A 12577-nucleotide genomic window follows, 5' to 3' on the forward strand; every position below is an offset into this window, starting at 1 on the left:
GATGTTTTTGAGGCACCTGGGTGTTTCAGCTGGTTAAGTTTCTGACTCTTGATTTCAGCACAGGGTTTGTGAGATCAAGCCCTGGGTTGGGTTCTGTGCTGACAGGGGATCCTGCTTGAGATTCTCTCTCTGCCCCTTCTCCGCTTGTGCTCTCTCAATATAAATAAGTAAACATTTAAAAATAATGATGTAGATGCTTTAAACATGACTTACGTTAGGGGAGCCTGGGTGGCTCAGCTGGTTGAGTGTGCAACTTTTGATTTTGGCTCAGGTCATGATCCCAGGGTTGTGGGATCAAGCCCTGCATAGGGCTTTGCGCTGAGTGTGGAGCCTGCTTAAGATTCTCTCTCTCTCTCTCTCTCTCTCTCTCTCTCCCTCTCTTTCTCTCTCTCTGTTCCTCCCCACCCCCTGCTTGCTTGCTCTCCTTCTCTCTAAAACATTAAACTTAAAAAAAAAAATTAAACATAGATTAAAGCAGAGCTGTCACTATATTGGGAGATGGGGGCAGGGGAGGGAGGTGGATGGTGCAAGAAAGTGAAATCTTCATCCATCACAGCAGGAAGTAAATAGATAATGCATAGAACAGATAAATCAAGAAACAGCAGTGTAAGCATATCGTTTAGAGATCTGGAGGCAAGTGCTGGAAGAAACAGTCAGTTAGAGGTGACAGCTTCTATGGGGAGGTGGGCACTGGATGGTTGTTTTCATTACGAGTCTTTCAATACTATTTGATCTTTTTTAAAGCATGTACTGCTTTGATCGAAATTTTTAAACTTACTTTAAGAAACAACAAGCCAGGGGCACCTGGGTGGCTCAGTCAGTTAAGCATCTGACTTTGGCTCAGGTCATGATCTCACAGTTCGTGGGTTGGAGCCCCGTGTTGGGCTCTGTGCTGACAGCTCGGAGCCTGGAGCCTGCAGCAGATTCTGTGTCTCCTTTTCTCTCTGTCCCTCCCCTGCTCACACTCTCTCTCTCTCCCTCTCTCAAAAATAAATAAACATTAAAAAAATTAAAAAAAAAAAAAAAAAAAGAAACAACACAAGGCCTCCTGCCTAGGATTTCCGACATCTGACCCGTCCCCAGCACCGTCTTCAGGCAGTCTTCCCTACCCAAGTCCCTCACTGTGGGTCTTCTGGGATGAGAGGCCCCAGACCAGCAGCTTCTCTCCACACAAGGGACGTGAGGTCAGAGGACAGAAGTCCATGACCTGGGCCTCCAGAGAAGGCCTACCCTCCTCTTTGTTTACAGCAAAGGAAAAGATCCTGGCAGGGTTAGAAACCTGGCCACGGTGCCCGCCTGCCGTTTTACTCAGCTGCTTCCTGTGTTGTCAGGGTTGAGGGGACCTTTCCGTTGATAACCCAACCAGGCAGATCCCATCCTCTTGTGGGGGGTGGGGGAATCCTGCCACCAAGGGCGACTTCCGGATTTGTTCCCACTGCAGCCTGTGACAAGTCACCATGTGAGGGGCACCAATGTGACCTATATCCGGGGACAGGAGCCAGCTCTCAGAAGCACCTGCTAAAACTGAGAAAGAGAAGCCAGCCACACCGCATCTGCTGTGGAAACAAAGAGCGAGACTTCAGGTTCGGCCACCAGATCAGAGCACACAGACCATCAATGTGACGTTACAACTCGAATGTGGCTGGGTCTGAAGGCTCACTTAGGCCCTGGAGTCACATTTCCACTCACTCTAAAAAGGCCATTTCCCAGTCTATAAAATATGGAGGCTGGCCAGGCAGTGGTTCTCAACCATGATGTCACATGGTTGTGAAGGTTCTTGTGGGCAACTTTTACCAGTAATGGCGTAAGTAGTGAGGTTTGCAAACAAGGTATTTTTATTATGTGTTTGGGAAGGTTCCAAGCGCTCCCATGCTATCACTGCTTGACTATACATCTTCTCCCCTGAGAGGGAGAAAACAGGGGTAGAGTGGGGAGGGGACTGGCTGTGGGTGTGGTGTGTTGAGCACGTCAATATTGTCCATAATATGTACTAAAAAAAAAAGAGCAAAACCAAAAACAAGCAGTTAAGAATCACTGGACTCTCTCAGGGCCCTTCCAACTTGAAAGAAAACGACACTGACAGCAGATGGACACGCCGTGCAAAGGGCTTCCTTGAAGACCACCGTTCCTTAACAAGCAAACCCACTCTGGCCAGGATGTATGGGGTGCCATTACCCTGCCCATGGACATTCTTGCCTTTGCTCCAACTCTCTGTACTTCCCAGGAGACTGTCCTCTTCTCTTCTCGAATCCCACCCACCCTTGACCACTGGCAAGGCCCAAGTCAAGATAGGCCTCCTCCACAAAGGTCTGACCAGCCAAACTCCACCAAACCTTCATTTCTCTGGATTCTGACAGTGCTCACAGTCTAAGAGTCCACAGTTTCCTTCTGCATTATAAATTGCTTTATATTTCACTAATTCTTTGGATCACCAGAAATGACAGGAATAATCATCTTTTTTAGCTTGATCCGTAGCCCTAGCACAGATGTGGGCACATGCTAGGCATTATTTGCCTAATTAGCACTTCATGAACAACTTGTTGAAGGCACAAGCCAATGGCCCAAATGCACGTTATCTGGTAAAAAAATTTTTTTTTCATTTAAAACATTCTGATCCAAGGCACCACATAAGTCAGCCTTATTACCATAAGAATTTGAGGAGACTTTTAAAGAAAATCCTGTCACAGCTTCCACCTCAACTCACAAGAGGCAGGTCTTTATTTCTCTTTCCCACAAAGGTGTAACATACTTGGAGGTTGATGGCTCACCCCTAGTTCTGATTTCTCTTCTCACCATTCATACCTTGTCAAAAGCAGTCTTAAGGCATCACAATATAAAATCACAAACTGAATACCTTTCTCAGGTATCCCTTCCCTTAACACTGAGTTATTGAGGGTCAGCCCTGCAGATTCTTTGGTCTCAGCTGGGCCATCAGTTAAGTCAGACAATCCTCTTTCATCCCCCAGTTGATTTCTTATTCCACCCACAGAGGCAGCTGTTCCAAACCTCCGGAAGTCTCCTGAACTTTCCTAACCAGTCCACCACCTTTACTTTCTGCAGAGGACCTCGTCTCCTGCCTTATTCAGAAGACAGAGACCATACAACACGGACATACTAAACATCCCTCTGTCCCACGAAGTGATTCAAGTCGGAGAACCACTGCTTCAAGATGACCTAACGATGATGAAAACACACAATCAAAAGGCCTATTGATGAAGTCATCACTGGGTCCTTCTTGGGTATCTCTCCAGAAGGTCATGTTTACTTTCCTCTCTCCTTGCACTAATTTCTGAGTTGCTGCATGTCTATTAAAATGCCACTCAGCCAGAATGGTCCCTGCAAGGAATTCTGCCTGAACCCAAGCTCTGCCTTCTCAAAACAATTTCCTTCAAGAATTTGCACTCAAATGGTTTCCTCCTCTGCTGCCAGGGCCCAAGAAGTATGGCTTGAATGGTCATCTTTTGAGGCACATCGCACACAGCCCTTGGCATAATGGCCATGGCTAGGAAGCCAATATCCAAACCCAGCATCCTGGGAGGCGTCCCACACCCACTGACTGAAATCTGAAGTGTCTTTGTACAGACAAGGCCATCCAGGGGCCTTGACAGAATCTGTGAATCACAAAGTGCCTTTCAGTTTCCCTTTGGCTGAATGTTACAGAGAGGCCACAGATTTGTCTTCTTAAATTGACACACAATATATAATTAATAAATTGTTCCTTTAGGAATGAAGGGCAGCTGTCCAAAAGAGCCACACATTCAGAAACCTCATTCTCTTCTCTGTTTCCATGGCCTTTTCTTCTAAGACTGGGATGTGCAGACATTATCTCATCTGCAGGTTCCTGTGGCAACAGGTAGGTAACGAGCTGGGCAAGCTGCTTTCCTTTGCCCAATTGTTAAGGTTGGAGAGGTGGTGGTGAATTTAAAGGCACACAGCAAGTCAAGGATAAATCCTGTGTCCTAAGACCACTGCACTGCTCTGTCTGCCCAGGAAGTGAAGCATGCCCTTAACATTTTTGGTTGATTGCAAAATGCTAAATGCACACAGAGGGAAAGTTCCTTCCTGGCCTCTGTTTGTGTGTTGAAATGTGAGAATTACCTCCAGGTTTCTGCTCAGTGTACTCCCTCCCCTTTCTGCCTACTCGTTATACCTACCTTCAGTGAGCTACTCAAGAGCACTTCTTACCTGAAGCCTTACTGATGCCCTGTCTTAACACGGGCTACCTTTTGCAGGTAAACCTGGGGCTAGGTTTCTTGGTCACAGAGCCAACTCTCCTGGGAAGAGCAAAATCCAGGAAGGTTCTGGGGGTAGCCATGGGTTGACTACACACATGAGCTACATTCTTAATGATTATGTAATTAATACATTAAAACAATAAATACATAGATATACTAGCACTTAACTATGTGTGCCAGCCGCTGTACTTGGCACTTTCATGCATCCCTCACTTAATAAGAGCATCCCATGAAGAACCAGCTCCTTCCCCACCAACGCTGGCCCCCCCAGTCACTGCCCGGCGGCATGCCCCACTGTCCTCCCCCACTTCTGCTACCACAGCAGGGTCCATCCTTTAGACCCTAGACATGGTTTTGCTCCCCCAAATGACAAGACCAAAGGCCTTTTACAAAGACTCCAATGAGGTGACTGATGTCTGGTTTCGTCAACTACAAGTGAATAATAATTAATACTTGCCACTAAAGAAATAGACTCATTGTTATGGTGGCCACACGGAGGCTACAAAAGCCCATTTTGTGAATCTCTTGGTAGAACCCTGGGGCCAACAGCGGCCAAAAGAAACCTCTTTGAGAGTGTAGGCCAATCCTCAAATGTGGGGACCGGAGCCCTGTACTGTTTTCCAGGAGTGTCGTTTCTAATGCTAATTAGCTTGTTGCCTATTCATCACCTAATTCAGCTTGCTGGTCAATGACAGCAGCAGAGGCCCACTGAACGCCCAACAGGGAACAATTTATCAGAGGGGACAGGTAGTGTTCTCCTGGGGCCCTCTTCCAGATTTTAAATTCATGTTTACTTTCTTCTCTGGGCCAGCCTCTGATTTGATTTGAGAAAAACTCACCAACCCTACTGGATTGGATACCCCATTCTTGGCCTAATGCCTAAAGCAAGTTTTTCCTTCATCAGGGACTGAACAAGGCAGGCTTGGGTGGCTACAGAACTGGTCAGAACTGGCCAGGAAATATAATAAAGAAGCTTAGTGAGCAGAGAGCTAATGCCCCCAGTCAGAGGCTCAGCATACAGAAACAGGCAGAAGCACTGGCTTTGTAAGCAACAACACGCTCTTCTTGTGGCCTACTAACTGCCTGGGCAGATGGCATCCAGGGGCAATGAGTAACTCTCTGTAGGAAAGTTTCACCTCCCCCAAGTGGATACTGAGTGCTCAACAAATACCTTCCAGTGACAGTAACCGACCCCTGACACACACACACACACACACACACACACACACACACAATTCCATTATTTCTGCTCTTGAAGCAAACAGAGCTGACAACCGGTAGACACTGTCATTTCAGTGAGCTGTTCCCCAAAACTGCTACCTAGTTCCCTGTTCCCACTTCCAGCTCAGTGCCTGAAATGCCACTTTAGTGATATCAAATATGTTGACTTAAAGATTTGTTTTCCATTAAAATGCCTTTCGGCCCATTTCCTTTCCAGTCAAATGACTTCTAAAGGACCTGCTCTGCACTGAATGGGAAATTCTTTTGTATTTAGCTCTTAAGGATAAACATGTTCACTGGCTCCTATCTTGAAAATAATTTTTGACATAGGAGAATGGGGGAAGCACAGAGCACTGCACGGAGGTGGAGGTGGGAGGCCTCAGGGAGAGTCACAGAGGAGGTGCCTAACTGTGCAGAAAACCACCTTCAAGGCCTTCGCAATCCTGCCCAGGGATATGGACCTAGAATTTTGCCTCCCAATATCTGTGATCTCCAAGGTTACCAGCACTGCTTCCAACAGGGCCTGTGTCCAAGAATTAGTAAGGTGAGACCCACTGCCCTAAAGGGGACACAGGTACGAGGTAGAAAACAAGAGTATGAGAGCCAGCACTCTCCTGAGTTGCCCCTCATGCCCCAGTCTCCTCGCCCATGCCAGGAAGGCACCTGAGAGCTAGCAGGAAAAGACCCTTGCTACCTTCTTGTCCTGGCTGGAAGAGAAGCCCATGGCCCATCAGCCCACAATGCTCCATCGCCGTGCTGGAGAAACTAGGCAACCAGAGGTCAAAGTCAGATTCCCTGAGCTGGGGAGGGCCTGGGCAGTCCCAGCGTCCCTTCCTGCCAGGTTCTCCTTAGTACAGAGAACCACACTCCTGTCCGATCACGTTTCCTGCCCCCACCCCCACCCCTAAACAGAGAGCAACCCCTTCTCTTCCTTTTCACCCATCCATCGAGGGGGAGGGTGTCCTGAAAAGCAGAAACCACAACAGACAGGTAGGCACTCTTCCCAATTCTTCGGAGCTCAAGAAAATCCAACCTCCTCCCCAGGAGTCAGCCCACTCATCCCCCTTCCCCCCTGTCCTCCCCCGCTGCCTGGCAGCCAGGAGGGAGAGTGATGCTAGTGTAGGCCAGAAGGCTTCAAAGCGGGTCAGACTTGCCTCCTCCCTCGTTAAAACCCCCACCTTCAAACACTGGCGCTTCGCCCCTCGCCCCACCCATCTCACGTTCACTGCGGGGCGTCGGGTGCCCCAGGCGGCTGCCAGGCGGGCCCACGCGGCTCTCGCTTGCCCCGGAGGAGGTGATGGTGGCCGAGGCGGCAGAGGCGGCTGTCGGCGTTCTGCAATACCTGGGCTCGGGGATGTCGCCGCTGCAGGTGTCTCCGGTTCTCGGGGTTAGCGCCGCTCCTTCACCCGCCCGCGGCTCCGGCCCAGGCCGCGCACCTGCTGCTGCCGCCGCCGCGCCCGAGCTGCGTTGTGTGCCGGCGCTTTCCCGCAGGGGGGTCCGCGCAACGAGGCCCAGGGTGGGCCGGAGGGGGAAGGGGGCCGCGCGGGGCCTGGAACCCGGCGTGCAGGGGCTTCGGAGGCCCCCAGGCCGCGCTAGCCGGGGCGCCGGGCCGAGCGCCCCCCTCGGGCGGGGAGAAGGGGCGCCGGCGCCTCGCGCATCCTCACGGCCGTATCGACGTCCCCCCGCAGCATCCCGGTCCCAACGCCGGCCCCAAGGCCTGCGAACGCTGCTTACCTGGGTCTGCGGCAGGTTCGGGGGAGCGGCCCAAGGCTACCGCGGGGCCCCGCGCCGGGGCGCAGGATGCTCTGCCCCGCTTAGCTCCGCTGGAGGGCCGCCGCGCTCGGCCCCGCCCTCGGCCCCGCCCCCGCGCCCGTCGCGGCTCCTCCCCCGCCCGGGGTGCCAGCCCCTTCGCCGCCGCCGCTGTCACACAAAGAGCAGGAAATGGCTGCGGCGAGGGGCGCTCGGTGCGCCCCTCAATGCGGCGGGCGCATCCCAGACCTGCACCCCGGCGCCGGCCCCAGGACAGCCAGCCGCCCTGCCCTCAGAATGGAGAAGGAAGGGAGGACTTGCCCCCAGATCCCGCGTGCCGGAGAGCCACACCTGCAGCAGTGGGAGGACGGAAGCTTTGGGCTCCATTGCGATCTCATCGATCTCACGTTATTTCCAAGTGCTCATTTATCTACCTAATATTTATTGAGCACCTATTTTGTTCCGATCCTCGTGCCAGGAGCTGAGTACGCACTGGTGTACTAGCCTTTTGGAGCTTGCTATCTACCTGGATAGATAGGGCATAAATTAACCTAGCTAACGTCCAGTTACAGCTAGAAGAAGTTCTGTGAAGGAAAGAAACAGGGCGAAGTGATGGAAGATAAACCAGGGGTTTGGGGAGAGGGAACTTCCACCAGTTGAGTCTGGTCACCAGTGCTCCTCTGCTCAGGAGTATCTTCTCAGTCGCTTGGAGCCAATCCCTGAAGCTGCCATCTCTTAAGCAGGGACCTGCCTCAACTTCATTGAGGAAGAATTGCCTAATGGACAAAAAGGAAAATACATGGTGACAGGAAGTCACCTGGCTTTGCCAGGAAGGACCTGAGAGGACAGGCACCTTTCTCTTCAAGGCTTATCTGCCATTTAGGGCTGCCCAAAGAAACGGTCCTCACCCGAGCAGCAGTCTGGTGGGGCTTCAGATCCAACCTTGAGACCCCCTACTCAAGTCATTTCAACACTCTGTTCTTGAGAAGCCACCATATCTATAACGTGAGGGATAATAATTGCCCTTCCTACCTCACAAGGTAAACACTTGAAAGCATTTGAAACATTTTAAAATGTAAAGGATAAAGTGCTGTTACAAGGGAAGCTTTCTCAAAAGTTTGTCTATGTATACTTAATTACTCAGCTATTCCTATTAGGGGCTATTTATAGAGGAGCCACAGAGTCTCTGGCAAAGAACTTGGGAATCTACACCCTCACTGATCTCACACCATTTCTTATTTCCCAAGCACTCAGAATTCATGATCCTTTATGGTTGGATGTTACATCACTCATTCGAATTTAAATTGCTATTTCAGAAAGGATGACTTATATATGTACACACATACATTTCTGTCCCTGTGAGAAAGCTTGTGGAGGTGTTTGTGGAGGATGGCTTTAAACACCAAAGTTTCTTTCTTTCTTTCTTTCTTTCTTTCTTTCTTTCTTTCTTTCTTTCTTTCTTTCTTCTTTCCTTCTTTCTTTCTTTCTTTCCTTCTTTCCTTCTTTCCTTCTTTCTTTTTTCTCTTTCTTTCTCTTTCTTTCTTTCTCTTTCTTTCTTCCCTTCTTTTTTCTGTAATTTTTCATTTTCCACTGTGATCCTTAGGATTTTGAGTGTCAGTGATTACAAATACTTAACAAGAGAAATTGGGGGCACCCGGGTGGCTCAGTTCATTAAGTGGCTGACTTTGGCTCAGGGCATGATCTTGTGGTTGGGGAGTTCGAGCCCCGCATCAGACTCTGTGCTGACAGCTCAGAGCCTGGAGCCTGCTTCAGATGCTGTCTCCCTCTTTTTCTGCCTCTCCCCTGCTCGTTCTCTCTCTCTCTCTCTTTCTCTCTCTCTCTCTCAAAAATAAATAAACATTTAAAAAAAAGAATTAAAAAAAACAACAAGAGAGACTGAATTTTCACTCTAAAGAGCATGTTTTGTTGGATGTCGTAGATTTCTGGAAGATGTATTTCTCCCTGTTGTTCCTTCCTTGTCTTTTCACCTTCTAAGATCAAGTTGTTTAAAAGAAACAAAAAGACTATTAGATATATACTTGGTTGGATCCTAGGCAAAAATAATTCCCTGACCCCCTGAATTTCATTCGCTTATAAGGGGAAGCAATATGGTCTTGTTGAAAGCATTGCGTTGGCAATCCAGAGGCTTGTCTTTTGGTCCCAGCTTTGCAAGTAAATGATCCTAGACAAGTCACTGCACTTGTTTCCCCCTCCAGACGGTGAGGTAAAGTGGATTCATTCCAAGAGCCTTCTACATGTAGAAAATCACATGAGTTAAAACAAAGGACATGCCCCTGCCATGCTTACAGCACCTCACTAGCTTCTCATTGTCCTCAGCATGGAGCCCAAACTCCTTAGCAAGGCCCACAAAGGGTGTTCCATCTGGCGTCTGCCTCTCCAGTCTCCTCTGCTGTGAGCAAGCTCTCTTTGGTTGTAGCCAAAAGCAATCTTTTAGTTTCCCTAATCTGCTGTATTCTCGCTTGAGTTTGGCCTTTGTGCAAGCTGGGCTTTTTGCTTAGAATGATCTACCCTCCTTTCCCTCCCGCTTCCGCACTTTCCCCTAGTTTGCTGCCTAACTTCTGTGCATCCCTCTGGTGTCCACTTACCTGTCTGTTTCTTCTAGCTCCCTCCGTGTCTGGGTTAGGCTAGGGTTAGTCATCTATGCTCCCAGAGCCCCCTGGGCTTCTCTATCACACCCCTCGTCGTGCTGTGTTGTGATTGCTGACGTCGTTGCCTGCATAGCATTATTAGAGCATAAAATCTAAGAGAAGGGATGTGTCTTTCTTGCCTCTCATCACATTCTCAGAGATTCATCCATAATAGGAGTTCAATAAAAATGAGTCGAATGAATAATCAAAAGTGAACTCATAGCTCATATGTTGCCAGTGACATGCATAGCCTTCTATCTACTATCTTCAGATATGCCTCACGTTCAATCCTGGCTGCACCATCAGCAATGAGTGGGTTGAAGCTATCAGATGAGAATTGCATTGCCACCTGCAAGCTGGGGCCCACACAATGTGGTTCCATGTGTGGCAACCTTGCCTTGTTTTTAGAAAAGTCTCAGGTCACTTAGGACATCTAGGTGTCCATTTAAAATTGCTTCACAGAAACCAATAGTGGGGTATTTGGAATGGGCATAAGAATTGGTTCTGGAGACAGAAAACAGAAATACTATTCTATGTAGGAAAGGAATATGAGGTGGAGAGAAACTGTGAATAATACAAAAAAAAAAAAGTCTTTAACTGCCATGGGACTGCTACACAGAGTAGGCTCACCCACTTGGTGCTTGTAGTTAACATTTGGGTAGTTAGCAGGAAAAGAAAAACTTAATAATCAATTACGCAATTTACGTTGTCCATTAGATAAAACCTGAGCACTTGCTCAAAATTGCCTCATTTTACAGATGAAAGAACTGGGGCCCAGAAAGGGGAAGGGTTGCCCAAGGTCAGCTGGACCCAGACTCAGGTCTTTCCACAGGACGCTGGGTTGCCTATTTCCTTCTTTGAATCTGGAATAGTTTGTTAAAATAGATGTTTTATGCTTATTTTTTAATATTTTTAAAATTTAAATCCAAGTTAGTTAACATATAATGTAATAATTATTTCAGGAGTAGAATTTAGTGATCTATCACCTACATATAATACCCAGTGCTCATCCCAACAAGTGTCCTCCTTAATGCCCATCGCCCATCTAGCCTGTCCCCCCACCCAACACCCGTCCAGCAACCCTCAGTTTGTTCTCTATATTTCAGAATCTCTTATGGTTTGCTTCCCTCTCTGTTATCTTATATTTTAAAGATATGTTTTAAACTAACATTTGTTAAATGTTTATTTGGGGCCAGCCTCTGTGCTAAGTACTATATATGGATGGGCTAATTTCATCCTCATGAAATCCTAGGAAGTAGTCCTGTTACTTTATAAATGAAATATTGAGGACTGTTTTGTTGCTGAAAGATTGTGACTCCATCTTGGTCCATTTGGAAACACATGTCCCCTCATCATGCTGTCTTTCTCTTACTTTGCTCATTTCTCACAACTTCTATGGAACTGGTTCCCTTGAAGGTCAGATCTTTCACACATAACTTCATAGCAAAGAACATTTCATCTTTACTTACACAAATTCTGTTTATAATAATTTTAGATAAGAGCTGATAAGGAGGGGCTGAGCATATTCTGAACAGGATTTGAAATGCAGCAGTATAGCCAAAGGCACAATGGGCTCAGTGCTGCTGTGTTCTCAGAAGTTAGCATAGGTGGCCCTATAATCAGCCCCACAGAATGGTTGGGAACATGGAATTTGGGGACAGACAGGTCTGGCTTCAAGCCCCCATTCTGTCACTCACTAATTGTGTGACCATGAATGGCTTCCCTAATTTACTAAGCCTTGTTCTCATCTGTAAAATTGAAACAATCGTCATTGTACCTATCCCTTGGGTTCTTAGAAGATTAAATGAAATAATAAATGTAACATGCTAAGCATAGTCATCATAAGTGGTCAAGAATGGAAGCTTATATTGTTATTATTATGGTTATTAATGTGGTTTGAATTTTGGTGCGATCTCTAGGAAGAATGTAGGACTCGGAATAAGATCTGTGTTCTAACCTCACCTTTGTTAAGTAAGTCTACAACCTCAGGCATGCTCTCTGGGTATCACTTTCCTTTTCTGTCTGGTGAGACCCTTGTACTCCTGCTTCTATCCCAAAGCTGCTGAGAGAGCAAACATTATCTTAGATGGGAAACTGCTGTGAAATATACAAAAGAGAAACACAAATGAATGTTTGCATAGTTTGTCTCAGCTTACAGACACTTGTCCTCAAAATCAATCTGAGAAAACGGAAAGGGGCCAGAAACGTCTTCATAGCTGTAGATGCATGTAGGTAGTATGGGTAGAGGTGATCCTGGATGGTGAGAAACTCACAGTCCACTCAACCTTTTCAACTGATTCTCCTGTGACCGTGGCAAGCACCTACTAACCTTGTCCTCAAGGTTCCCAGTCCTAATTTAAAAGTAATGCAAGGGAAGAAGGTGGAATAAGATATATTTTTTTGTTTTATTTGGGCTTTTCTTCCTGAAATGTTCTTCCAGATCCTCTCCCTTAGGAGCTCCTATTTACCCTTCAAGACAGCTCAAATATCACCTCCTCTGTGAAGCCCTCCTTGATCCCTGAGGGGTTTTCACTGTATTGTGACCACTGCTCCATTGGTTAGCCCACAACAACCCTTTGCAATCAGAGTTGATTCTCATTATTTGGTACTTACGTTTCATAAAGTTGCCGTGGGCACCGAATGAATGAATACTGAACCGTGGCTCCTAGGGGAATAATGGGGTTAGGTTCTTGTGAGCTTCTGGTCACAATATTTTCATCAACT

The 12577-nt window shown here is 47.5% G+C and overlaps 1 protein-coding gene across 6 annotated transcripts in view; it reads right to left on the reverse strand.

Moving 5' to 3' along the window:
• Positions 1-7346, reverse strand: part of CYFIP2 (cytoplasmic FMR1 interacting protein 2) — a 128042-nt gene extending 120696 nt beyond the window's left edge. For 2 of the 6 annotated variants that reach the window (XM_053199678.1, XM_027077786.2), the window contains exon 1: positions 7191-7346. The gene's annotated coding sequence lies outside the window, so the exon portion shown is untranslated. Of the gene's footprint in view, positions 1-6798; positions 7145-7190 lie in introns of those variants that run through there. The other 4 variants (XM_027077793.2, XM_027077760.2, XM_027077775.2 and 1 more) reach the window with 4 other exon arrangements.
• Positions 7347-12577: the final 5231 nt, after the last annotated feature.

The sequence above is a fragment of the Acinonyx jubatus genome, chromosome A1 (assembly GCF_027475565.1).
Source record: "Acinonyx jubatus isolate Ajub_Pintada_27869175 chromosome A1, VMU_Ajub_asm_v1.0, whole genome shotgun sequence".
Classification (NCBI taxonomy): domain Eukaryota; kingdom Metazoa; phylum Chordata; class Mammalia; order Carnivora; family Felidae; genus Acinonyx; species Acinonyx jubatus.